Source organism: Musca domestica, unplaced genomic scaffold, assembly GCF_030504385.1.
Source record: "Musca domestica strain aabys unplaced genomic scaffold, Musca_domestica.polishedcontigs.V.1.1 202, whole genome shotgun sequence".
Taxonomy (NCBI): domain Eukaryota; kingdom Metazoa; phylum Arthropoda; class Insecta; order Diptera; family Muscidae; genus Musca; species Musca domestica.
The window spans coordinates 369,695-381,503 of NW_026712253.1; positions in this window are offsets into that span (position 1 = coordinate 369,695).

Sequence of the window (11,809 nt, forward strand, 5' to 3'; positions counted from 1 at the left end):
TTCTATATTGTTTAATTCAACACTCTAATCCTTTTGTGCTTTTTCACTTTCCACAGGAAAATTACCTACGAATTCTTGGGATTTTCATTTGGTCCTCACGATCCGGATAAGCTTAAGCCGAAATTTCTGTTCCAGTTTGGATTAACAACTTCACTTTGTTACGTGTCACCTGCTTCGGCACTATGGTGTTATTAAGTAGTTTTCTTACAAATATAGGGCACATTTCCGAAACCACTTCCATATCTTAACCACAGACACCAACAGAGACCTAAATAACAAATTTCATGATTCCAGCCATATTCCTTCACCCAATACCAATTTTAGTATTGTTAAGTAGTTTTCTTGGAAATATAGGACGCATTTCCAAAACCACTTAAATATTTTAACCACAGACACCAACAGAGACCTAAATAACAAATTTCGGGAATCCACCATTATTCCTTCACCCAATACCAATTTTAGTATTATTAAGTAGTTTTCTTACAAAAATAGGGCAGAATCACCTGCATATTTTAACCTCAGACACCAACAGATACATATATAAAAAAATTCATGATTCCAGCCTTATTCCTTCACCCAATACCAATTTCAGTAGGAGGCTTTTCCGAAACTACCTCTATATATTAACTTCTGACAACAACAGAGGCCTAAATAAAAAATTTGGGGATTCCTGCCTTATTCCTTCACCCAATACCAATTTTAGAATTGTTAAGTAGTTTTCTTGCAAGTATAGGACGCATTTCCAAAACCACTTAAATATTTTAACCACAGACACCAAAAGAGACCTAAATAAAAAATTTCGGGATTATACCCTTATAACTTCACCCAATACCAATTTAAGTATTATTAAGTAGTTTTCTTGCAAATATAGGGCGCATTTACAAAACCACTTCCATATCTTAACCACAGACACCAACAGAGCCCTAAATAACAAATTTCGGGATACCAGCCTAATTCCTTCACACAATACCACTTTTAGTATTATTAAGTAGTTTTCTTACAAATATAGGGCACATTTCCAAAACCACTTCCATATCTTAACCACAGACACCAACAGAGACCTAAATAACAAATTTTGGATTCCAGCCTAATTCCTTTACCCAATACCAATTTTAGTATTATTAAGTAGTTTTCTTGCAAATATAGGGCGCATTTACAAAACCACTTCCATATCTTAACCACAGACACCAACAGAGCCCTAAATAACAAATTTCGGGATACCAGAATAATTCCTTCACACAATACCACTTTTAGTATTATTAAGTAGTTTTCTTTCAAATATAGGGCACATTTCCAAAACCACTTCCATATCTTAACCACAGACACCAACAGAGACCTAAATAACAAATTTTTGGATTCCAGCCTAATTCCTTTACCCAATACCAATTTTAGTATTATTAAGTAGTTTTCTTGCAAATATAGGGCGCATTTACAAAACCACTTCCATATCTTAACCACAGACACCAACAGAGACCTAAATAACAAATTTTTGGATTCCAGCCTAATTCCTTCACACAATACCAAATTTAGTATCATATAGTATTTTTTATACAAATATAGGACGTTTTTCCAAAACAACCTCCACATCTTAATCGCAGACACCAATTTCAGTAGGAGGCTTTTCCGAAACTACCTCTATATATTAACTTCTGACAACAACAGAGGCCTAAATAAAAAATTTGGGGATTCCTGCCTTATTCCTTCACCCAATACCAATTTTAGAATTGTTAAGTAGTTTTCTTGCAAGTATAGGACGCATTTCCAAAACCACTTAAATATTTTAACCACAGACACCAAAAGAGACCTAAATAAAAAATTTCGGGATTATACCCTTATAACTTCACCCAATACCAATTTAAGTATTATTAAGTAGTTTTCTTGCAAATATAGGGCGCATTTACAAAACCACTTCCATATCTTAACCACAGACACCAACAGAGCCCTAAATAACAAATTTCGGGATACCAGCCTAATTCCTTCACACAATACCACTTTTAGTATTATTAAGTAGTTTTCTTACAAATATAGGGCACATTTCCAAAACCACTTCCATATCTTAACCACAGACACCAACAGAGACCTAAATAACAAATTTTTGGATTCCAGCCTAATTCCTTTACCCAATACCAATTTTAGTATTATTAAGTAGTTTTCTTGCAAATATAGGGCGCATTTACAAAACCACTTCCATATCTTAACCACAGACACCAACAGAGCCCTAAATAACAAATTTCGGGATACCAGAATAATTCCTTCACACAATACCACTTTTAGTATTATTAAGTAGTTTTCTTTCAAATATAGGGCACATTTCCAAAACCACTTCCATATCTTAACCACAGACACCAACAGAGACCTAAATAACAAATTTTTGGATTCCAGCCTAATTCCTTTACCCAATACCAATTTTAGTATTATTAAGTAGTTTTCTTGCAAATATAGGGCGCATTTACAAAACCACTTCCATATCTTAACCACAGACACCAACAGAGACCTAAATAACAAATTTTTGGATTCCAGCCTAATTCCTTCACACAATACCAAATTTAGTATCATATAGTATTTTTTATACAAATATAGGACGTTTTTCCAAAACAACATCCACATCTTAATCGCAGACACCAATAGAGACCTAAATAACAAATTTAGGGATTCCAGCATTATTTCTTCATCCAATACCAATTTTAGTATTATTAAGTAGTTTTCTTACAAACATAGGGCACATTTCCAAACCCACTTTCATATCGGGATTCCAGCCTTATACCTTCACCCAATACCAATTTTAGTATTATTAAGTAGTTTTCTTGCAAATATTGGACGCATTTCCAAAGCACCTAAATATTTTAACCACAGACACTAACAGAGACCTAAATAACAAATTTCGTGATTCGTACCTTATTCCTTCACCCAATACCAATTTTAGTATTATTAAGTAGTTTTCTTTCAAACATAGGACACATTTCAAAAACCACTTCCATATCTTAACAACAGACACCAACGGAGACCTAAATAATATATTTCGGAATTCCAGCCTTATTCCTTCAACCAATACCAATTTCAGTATTATTATCTTAACCACAGACACCAACAGAGACCTAAATAACAAATTTAGGGATTCCAGCATTATTTCTTCATCCAATACCAATTTTAGTATTATTAAGTAGTTTTCTTACAAACATAGGGCACATTTCCAAACCCACTTTCATATCGGGATTCCAGCCTTATACCTTCACCCAATACCAATTTTAGTATTATTAAGTAGTTTTCTTGCAAATATTGGACGCATTTCCAAAGCACCTAAATATTTTAACCACAGACACTAACAGAGACCTAAATAACAAATTTCGTGATTCGTACCTTATTCCTTCACCCAATACCAATTTTAGTATTATTAAGTAGTTTTCTTTCAAACATAGGACACATTTCAAAAACCACTTCCATATCTTAACAACAGACACCAACGGAGACCTAAATAATATATTTCGGAATTCCAGCCTTATTCCTTCAACCAATACCAATTTCAGTATTATTAAATAGTTTTCATACAAATATAGGGCACATTTCCAAAACCACTTCCATATCTTAACCACAGACACCAACAGAGACCTAAATAACAAATTTTTGGATTCCAGCCTAATTCCTTTACCGAATACCAATTTTAGTATTATTTAGTAGTTTTCGTACATATATAGGACGCTTTTCCGAAACTACCTCTATATATTAACTTCTGACAACAACGAAGGCCAAAATAAAAAATTTCGGGATTCCTGCCTTTTTACTTCACCCAATATCAATTTAAGTATGATTAAGAAGTTTTCTTACAAATATAGGGTGCACTTCCAAACGCACTTCCATATCTTAACCACAGACACCAACAAAGACCCAAATAACAAATTTCGGGAAAATTTAAATTTAGTACCATATATTATATTTTGTACAAATATAGGACGCATTTCTAAAACCACCTCCACTTCTTAATCACAGACACCAGTAGAACCCTAAATAACAAATTTCGGAATTCCAGCCTTATTCCTTCACCCAATACGAATTTTAGTATTATTAAGTAGTTTTCTTACAAATATAGGGCGCATTTCCAAACCCACTTTTATATCTCAACCATAGACACCAACAGAGACCTAAATAACAAATTTCGGGATTCCAGCTTAATTCCTTTACCAAGTACCAATTTTAGTATTATATAGTAGTTTTCGTAAATATAAGGGACGCTTTTCAGAAACTATCTCTATATATTAAATTCCGACAACAACAGAGGAATAAATAAAAAATTCGGGACTCCTGCCTTATTCCTCACCCAGAATCAATTTTAGTATGATTAAGACGTTTTCATACAAACATAGGGCAGATTTCAAAAACCATTATAAAAACCATTATTATATTTTGTACAAATATAGGACGCATTTCTAAAACCACATCCACTTCTTAATCACAGACACCAGTAGAGACCTAAATAACAAATTTCGGAATTCCAGCCTTATTCCTTCACCCAATACGAATTTTAGTATTATTTAGTAGTTTTCGTACATATATAGGACGCTTTACCGAAACTACCTCTATATTTTAACTTCAGACAACGTCAGAGGCCAATAATAAATTGCGGGTTTCCTGCCTTATTCCTTCACCCAATACCAATTTTAGTATTATTAAGAAGTTTTCTTACAAATATAGGGCGCATTTCCAAACCCACTTCCATATAGGGATTCCAATCTAATTCCTTCACCCAATACAAATTTCATATTATTAAGTAGTTTTCTTACAAATATAGGGCGCATTTCCAAACCCACTTTTATATCTCAACCATAGACACCAACAGACACCTTAATAACAAATTTCGGGATTCCAGCCTAATTCCTTTACCCAATACCATTTTTAGTATTATATAGTAGTTTTCGTACATATATAGGACGCTTTTCCGACACCACCTCTATATATTAACTTCTGACAACAACAGAGGCCTATATAATAAATTTTGAGATTCCTGCGTTATTCCTTCACCCAGTACCAATTTTAGTATTATTAAGTAGTTTTCTTGCAAATGTAGGGCGCATTTCCAAAACCACTTCCATATCTTAACCAAAGACGCCAACAGAGACCTCAATAACAAATTTCTGGATTCCAACCTTATTCCTTCACCCAATATCAATTTTAGTATGATTAAGAAGTTTTCTTACAAATATAGAGCACATTTCCAAACCCACTTTTATATCGGGATTCCATCCTTATTCCTTCACCCAACACCTATTTTATAATTATTAAGAAGTTTTCTTACAAATATAGGGCGCATTTCCTAACCCACTTCCATATCTTAACCAAAGACACCAACAGAGACATATATAACAAATTTCATGATTCCAGCCTTATTCCGTCACCCAATACCAATTTTAGCATTATTTAGTAGTTTTCGTACATATATAGGACGCTTTTCAAATCTACCTCTATATTTTAACTTCAGATAACATCAGAGGCCTAAATAAAAAATGTCAGGGTTTCTGCCTTATTCCTTCACCCAATACCAATTTTAGTATTTTTAAGTAGTTTTCTTACAAACATAGGGCACATTTCAAAAACCACTTCCATGTCTTAACCGCAGACACCAAGAGAAACTAAAATAGCAAATTTCGGGATTCCAGCCTTATTCCTTCACCTAATACCAAATTTAGTATCATATTGTATTTTTTGTAGAAATATAGGACGTATTTCCAAAACCACCTCCACATCTTAATCGCAGACACCAATAGAGAACAAAATAAAAAATTTCATTATTTCAGCCTTATTCCTTCACCAAATACCAATTTTTGTATTATTAAGTAGTTTCCTTACAAACATAGGGCACATTTCAAAAACCACTTCCATATCTTAACCACAGACACCAAGAGAAACCAAAATAGCAAATTTTGGGATTCCAGCCTTATTCCTTAACCTAATACCAAATTTAGTATCATATTGTATTTCTTTTAAAAAAGTACCTCTATATTTTAACTTCTGACAACAACAGAGTCCTAAATAAAAAAATTGGGTACTCCAACCTTATTCCTTTACTCAACACCAGTTTTAGTATTATTAAGAAGTTTTCTTACAAATATAGGTCGCATTTTCAAACCCACTTCCATATCTTAACCACAGACACCAACAGAGACCTAAATAACAAATGATTTCAGCCTTATTCCCTCATCCAATAACATTTTTCGTTTTATTAAGTAGTTTTCTTACAAATATAGGCCACATTTCTACAACCACTTCCATATCTTAACCGCAGACACCAAGAGAAACTAAAATAGTAAATTTCGGGATTCCAGCCTTAATCCTTCACCTAATACCAAATTTAGTATCATATTGTATTTATTTTAGAAATATAGGACCTATTTCCAAAAACAACCTCCACATCTTAATCGCAGACACCAATAGACACCTAAATAAAAAATTTCATGATTCCATCCTTATTCCTTCACCCAATACCAATTTTAGTATTATTAAGTAGTTTTCCTACAAACATAGGGCACATTTCAAAAACCACTTCCATATCTTAACCACAGACACCAACAGAGGCCTAAATAACAAATTTCGGTATTCCAACCTTATTCCTTCACCTAATACCAAATTTAGTATCATATTATATGTTTTGTAGAAATATAGGACGTATTTCCAAAACCACCTCCACATCTTAATCGCAGACACCAATAGACACCAAAATAAAAAATTTTATGATTCCAGCCTTATTCCTTCACCCAATACCAATTTTAGTATTTTTAAGAAGTTTTCATACAAACATAGGGCACATTTCAAAAACCACTACCATATCTTAACCACAGACACGAACAAAGACCTCAATAACAAATTTCGGGATTCCAATACCAATACCAAATTTAGTACCATATATTATATTTTGTACAAATATAGGACGCATTTCCAAAACCACCTCCACTTCTTAATCACAGACACCAATAGAGACCTAAATAGCAAATTTCGGAATTCCAGCCTTATAACTTCACCCAATAACAATTTTAGTAGTACTAAGTAGTTTTCTTACAAATCTAGGGCGCATTTCCAAACCCACTTCCATATCTCGACCACAGACACCAACAGAGACCTAAATAACAAATTTCGGGATTCCAGCCTAATTCCTTTACCAAATACCAATTTAAGTATTATTTAGTAGTTTTCGTAAATATATAGGACGCTTTTCAGAAACTACCTCTATATATTAAATTCCGACAACAACAGAGGCCTAAATAAAAAATTCGGGATTCCAGCCTTATTCCTCACAAAGAATCAATTTAAGTATGATTAAGAAGTTTTCTTACAAATATAGGGCGCATTTCCAAACCCACTTCAATATCGGGATTCCAGCCTTATTCCTTCACCCAACACCAATTTTAGTATTATTAAGAAGTTCTCTTACAAATATATTTATATACAATACCAATTTTGGTATTATTTAGTAGTTTTCGTACATATATAGGACGCTTTACCGAAACTACCTCTATATTTTAACTTCAGACAACATCAGAGGCCTAAATAATAAATTGCGGGTTTCCTGCCTTATTCCTTCACCCAATACCAATTTTAGTATTATTAAGAAGTTTTCTTACAAATATAGGGCGCATTTCCAAACCCACTTCCATATCTTAACCACAGGCACCAAGAGAAACCAAAATAGCAAATTTCACCCAACAGCAATTTTAGTATTATTGTGGGACACCAACAGAGACCTAAATAACAAATGATTTCAGCCTTATTCCCTCATCCAATAACATTTTTAGTTTTATTAAGTAGTTTTCTTACAAATATAGGCCACATTTCTACAACCACTTCCATATCTTAACCACAGACACCAAGAGAAACCAAAGTAGCAAATTTCGAGATTCCAGCCTTCTTCCTTCACCTAATACCAAATTTAGTATCATATTGTATTTCTTGTAGAAATATAGAACGTATTTCCAAAACCACCTCCACATCTTAATCGCAGACACCAATAGAGACCTAAATAAAAAATTTCATGATTTCAGCCTTATTCCTTCACCCAATACCACTTTCAGTATTATTAAGTAGTTTTCTTACAAACATAGGGCACATTTCAAAAACCACTTCCATATCTTAACCACATACAGCCTTCTTCGTTCACCTAATACCAAATTTAGTATCATATTGTATTTTTTGTAGAAATATAGGACCTATTTCCAAAAACAACCTCCACATCTTAATCGCAGACACCAATAGAGACCTAAATAAATAATTTCATGATTCCATCCTTATTCCTTCACCCAATACCAATTTTAATATTAATTAGTAGTTTTCGTAAATATATAGGACCCTTTTCCGAAACTACCTCTGTATATTAACTTCTGACAACAACAGGTCCTAAATAAAAAAATTGGGTATTCCTGCCTTATTCCTTCACCCAATACCAATTTTAGTATTATTAAGTAGTTTTCCTACAAACATAGGGCACATTTCAAAAACCACTTCCATATCTTAACCACAGACACCAAGAGAAACCAAAATAGCAAATGTCGGGATTCCAGCCTTAATCCTTCACCTAATACCAAATTTAGTATCATATTGTATTTATTTTAGAAATATAGGACCTATTTCCAAAAACAACCTCCACATCTTAATCGCAGACACCAATAGACACCTAAATAAAAAATTTCATGATTCCATCCTTATTCCTTCACCCAATACCAATTTTAGTATTATTAAGTAGTTTTCCTACAAACATAGGGCACATTTCAAAAACCACTTCCATATCTTAACCACAGACACCAAGAGAAAACAAAATAGCAAATGTCGGGATTCCAGCCTTAATCCTTCACCTAATACCAAATTTAGTTTCATATTGTATTTTTTTAGAAATATTGGACGTATTTCCAAAACAACCTCCATATCTTAACCACAGACACCAAGAGAAACCAAAGTAGCAAATTTCGGGATTCCAGCCTTCTTCGTTCACCTAATACCAAATTTAGTATCATATTGTATTTTTTGTAGAAATATAGGACCTATTTCCAAAACCACCTCCACATCTTATTCGCAGACACCAATAGAGACCATAATAAAAAATTTCATGATTTCAGCATTATTTCTTCATCCAATACCAATTTTAGTATTATTAAGTAGTTTTCTTACAAACATAGGGCACATTTCCAAACCCACTTCCATATCGAGATTCCAGCCTTATTCTTTCACCCAATACCAATTTTAGTATTATTAAGAAGTTTTCTTACAAATATAGGGCGCTTTTCCAAACCCACTTTCATATCGGGATTCCAGCCTTATTCCTTCACCCAATACCAATTTTAGTATTATTAAGTAGTTTTCTTGCAAATATAGGACGCATTTCCAAAGCACCTAAATATTTTAACCACAGACACCAACAGGCACCTAAATAACAAATTTCGTGATTCGAACCTTATTCCTTCACCCTATACCAATTTTAGTATTATTAAGTAATTTTCTTTCAAACATAGGACACATTTCAAAAACCACTTCCATATCTTAACAACAGACACCAACGGAGACCTAAATAATATATTTCGGAATTCCAGCCTTATTCCTTCAACCAATACCAATTTCAGTATTATTAAATAGTTTTCATACAAATATAGGGCACATTTCCAAAACCACATCCATATCTTAACCACAGACACCAACAGAGACCTAAATTACAAATTTTTGGATTCCAGCCTAATTCTCTTACCCAATACCAATTTTAGTATTATTTAGTAGTTTTCGTAAATATATAGGACGCTTTTCAGAAACTACCTCTATATATTAAATTCCGACAACAACAGAGGCCTAAATAAAAAATTCGGGATTCCAGCCTTATTCCTCACCCAGAATCAATTTAAGTATGATTAAGAAGTTTTCTTACAAATATAGGGCGCATTTCCAAACCCACTTCAATATCGGGATTCCAGCCTTATTCCTTCACCCAACACCAATTTTAGTATTATTAAGAAGTTTTCTTACAAATATATTTATATACAATACCAATTTTAGTATTATTTAGTAGTTTTCGTACATATATAGGACGCTTTACCGAAACTACCTCTATATTTTAACTTCAGACAACATCAGAGGCCTAAATAATAAATTGCGGGTTTCCTGCCTTATTCCTTCACCCAAACCAATTTTAGTATTATTAAGAAGTTTTCTTACAAATATAGGGCGCATTTCCAAACCCACTTCCATATCTTAACCACAGACACCAAGAGAAACCAAAATAGCAAATTTCACCCAACAGCAATTTTAGTATTATTGTGGGACACCAACAGAGACCTAAATAACAAATGATTTCAGCCTTATTCCTTCATCCAATAACATTTTTAGTTTTATTAAGTAGTTTTCTTACAAATATAGGCCACATTTCTACAACCACTTCCATATCTTAACCACAGACACCAAGAGAAACCAAAGTAGCATATTTCGAGATCCCAGCCTTCTTCGTTCACCTAATACCAAATTTAGTATCATATTGTATTTCTTGTAGAAATATAGGACGTATTTCCAAAACCACCTCCACATCTTAATCGCAGACACCAATAGAGACATAAATAAAAAATTTCATGATTTCAGCCTTATTCCTTCACCCAATACCACTTTCAGTATTATTAAGTAGTTTTCTTACAAACATAGGGCACATTTCAAAAACCACTTCCATATCTTAACCACAGACACCAAGAGAAACCAAAGTAGCATATTTCGAGATCCCAGCCTTCTTCGTTCAGCTAATACCAAATTTAGTATCATATTGTATTTTTTGTAGAAATTATGACCTATTTCCAAAAACAACCTCCACATTTTAATCGCTGACACCAATAGAGACCTAAATAAAAAATTTCATGATTCCATCCTTATTCCTTCACCCAATACCAATTTTAATATTATTTAGTAGTTTTCGTAAATATATAGGACCCTTTTCCGAAACTATATCTATATATTAACTTCTGACAACAACAGGTCCTAAATAAAAAAATTGGGTATTCCTGCCTTATTCCTTCACCCAATACCAATTTTAGTATTATTAAGTAGTTTTCCTACAAACATAGGGCACATTTCAAAAACCACTTCCATATCTTAACCACAGACACCAAGAGAAACCAAAATAGCAAATGTCGGGATTCCAGCCTTAATCCTTCACCTAATACCAAATTTAGTATCATATTGTATTTATTTTAGAAATATAGGACCTATTTCCAAAAAAAACCTCCACATCTTAATCGCAGACACCAATAGACACCTAAATAAAAAATTTCATGATTCCATCCTTATTCCTTCACCCAATACCAATTTTAATATTATTTAGTAGTTTTCGTAAATATATAGGACCCTTTTCCGAAACTACCTCTATATATTAACTTCTGACAAAAACAGGTCCTAAATAAAAAAAATGGGTATTCCTGCCTTATTCCTTCACCCAATACCAATTTTAGTATTATTAAGTAGTTTTCCTACAAACATAGGGCACATTTCAAAAACCACTTCCATATCTTAACCACAGACACCAAGAGAAACCAAAGTAGCAAATTTCGAGATTCCAGCCTTCTTCGTTCACCTAATACCAAATTTAGTATCATATTGTATTTTTTGTAGAAATATAGGACCTATTTCCAAAAACAACCTCCACATCTTAATCGCAGACACCAATAGAGGCCTAAATAAAAAATTTCGTGATTCCAGCCTTATTCCTTCACCCCAATACCAATTTTAGTATTATTTAGTAGTTTTCGTAAATATATAGGACCCCTTTCCGAAACTACCTCTATATATTAACTTCTGACAACAACAGTTG